This window comes from Rhipicephalus microplus, chromosome 5 (assembly GCF_043290135.1).
Source record: "Rhipicephalus microplus isolate Deutch F79 chromosome 5, USDA_Rmic, whole genome shotgun sequence".
NCBI classification, from domain to species: Eukaryota; Metazoa; Arthropoda; class Arachnida; order Ixodida; family Ixodidae; genus Rhipicephalus; species Rhipicephalus microplus.
Genome location: NC_134704.1, coordinates 206,764,429 through 206,766,824, shown reverse-complemented (window position 1 = coordinate 206,766,824; position 2,396 = coordinate 206,764,429).

Below are 2,396 nucleotides of genomic sequence, written 5' to 3'. Positions count from 1 at the left end.
TCGCATTTCTTACAGTCCTTCTGAAGCTGCTCCTACGAAGGAATAGACGCCAGGCATTGCAGACGCCAGCGCACACAGCCACAGTCTTCTGCACGGTGTGTGCCGAAGGCTGCACAATAAGTTTGTAAAAATATTTATTCACACGTTGCAGAAGATCAATATGGATGGGGCTAAAACGTGCAAGGTGAGCTAAAACGTATGTGAAATATAGGACATGCAAATTTTTTACCGTGATGTCACACATCGTCAAAGACACATTTCGATCCCCGTAGCACATCCACGTAAGTGCGGTAGCCGCAGTAATAAATTAGAGGCGCTGCGAGCAAGTTGTAAGCAAGCGCCGCCGTTCAGCTCGAACAAGCGAATGCGAGACCACAGCCTCCGAGTTTGCGGGCGCGTGGCAGGGTTCTCTCAGGCCGTCCCCATCGCCGCGCTCTCTATCAAAACCAGCGAGTATCGCCTCACGCGCCCGGCTACCGCAAGAGGGCGTGTTTAATGTGGGTTCCTCGAGCGGCGGAGGCCATGGCAAAAAGCAGTGGGCGCGGGACATCTACGGACGCATGTTCCTTTTGTTTTCTGTCGTGTGAACGAAATCGGTGAAGAATATTCTGGCTGCACTGTAGGCAAGTATTTCTTTTTCTGTTACTCCTTTAATTTTGGTTCAATTGGCCCATGAAAGCATAGTAACTGCTCAACTTTTCTTATATAAATCATTGCAACGAGGTATTCTTTCGTTTGTGACAGAGGCATTCTAGCGTTTCTTCTTTCAGGAGACGCGTATGTTGATGAAAACTGGGCTTGTTATTGCAGTTGAATTATATCGCCCTGCTATCGTTAGAGAACGTTTTATTTTTTATCGCGTACCAATATTTATCAGGTGGTCAAACGATAGCCACTTGCACTCTAGATAAATAAGTTCGCTGATCTTGTCTATTATTGATGGGATAAGTATTTTGCTAAAATATTGTGAAAGGCTACGATTAGCCTACCTGCATTTACTCCCTACGTCATTCACTGTGAAATTGCTGATCGTCACCTTTTTTGTCATCTGTATTTCGATTGTGATTCGGTAGCACAATGGCGATACCAGTATTGTGTTCCTTTACAGCTGTCTCTCTTTCTACTGCTGCCAACTCAAAGGACCGCATATGCGGCCGAACGGTGTCTTTGAGAAAACGAAGTATTTGTCGAGGTAGACCACCAGAGAATAAAAAGGGTCGGGCTGGCATTTTTGTTTCTTATTCGCCAGTACCACCCCCCCCCCCCCCCCTACTATGCAGCCCGCGAACCTCGAAGTACACTTTCGAGCACATGTGGATCTCTTGCACTGTAATTTCGACCGCTATACTGTGGGTGGCGCCAACCTACAGCGAAATAAAAATATCATTTGAAAATAAAACACCCGAGCACCGTGTTTGCCTCTCGTACACCTTGACCCGACATTTCCAAGCGAGCAAAATGTTATATAAAAGTGCAAAAACATTTTCGCTCGCCACATAGAAGCATCGCCAACAACGAAACAGCCTTTTCAACCTAAAATTTCAACCGAAATAAAGTGCGCTGCCGTGTGGAGAGAAGAGTGCGCACGTCCACCTCTAGAAACACGCGCTAAGCGTGCGATTAACGTGACCCGCTGTGCTCCCGCAATCTCGGAGGCCATGGCGAGACAAAACAAGGCGTTGGACGCAAAGCGTCTGCCGCCAGTGAACCTTGAAGAGTAAGGCGACATTATGCTGGCGGCTGCAATGAACAGCTCCGAGTTGGTTTGGAGCGAGCGCCTAAAAACCCACAGTAATGCAGCCCTTTTCCACAAACTCGAGCGAGTGCAGCGAGAAACGCGAGTCTACCACCGGGGCAGTCGCTAACGGTCGGCGCCGAGCTGCTTGCGACCGATTGAAGAGAAAGCTAACTGTACTGGTGACCAATTTTTATAGACTCAGTTCCGACCCTAGCGAAAGCCCCGCCAGGCCGTGCCGGTTCACATAGAGCGTGCAATATTCGCAATGTTCATAGACTGTGGGTGCAATGTTCATAGACTGTGGGATTATCAGTGTGCAGACGCTGCAGATGCTCCCAACGCTGCCTTGTTCAGCGGTGCAAGCCGCAGTGTTAAGGCATTACCAAGAAACAAACACAACTCACTTTGTATGTTCTGTGCATCAGTGAATACACTGGACCACCCGTGACAAGATAAATTTCATTCATTCTTGCGAGACGCGTAGTTTTCATGCAAATACGTGAAAACTGGTGCTTTGGGCTATAGCCCACCGAGTAAATATACAAGCTTCGCAAGATTTTCCGCAGCCAGTTTGGATAGGAAAATGTTAAAGTCTGACCATTTCAGTTAAAACGCCTTTTTACAAGCGTATAGAAATCGTCAATCTTTTTGTAGCGCA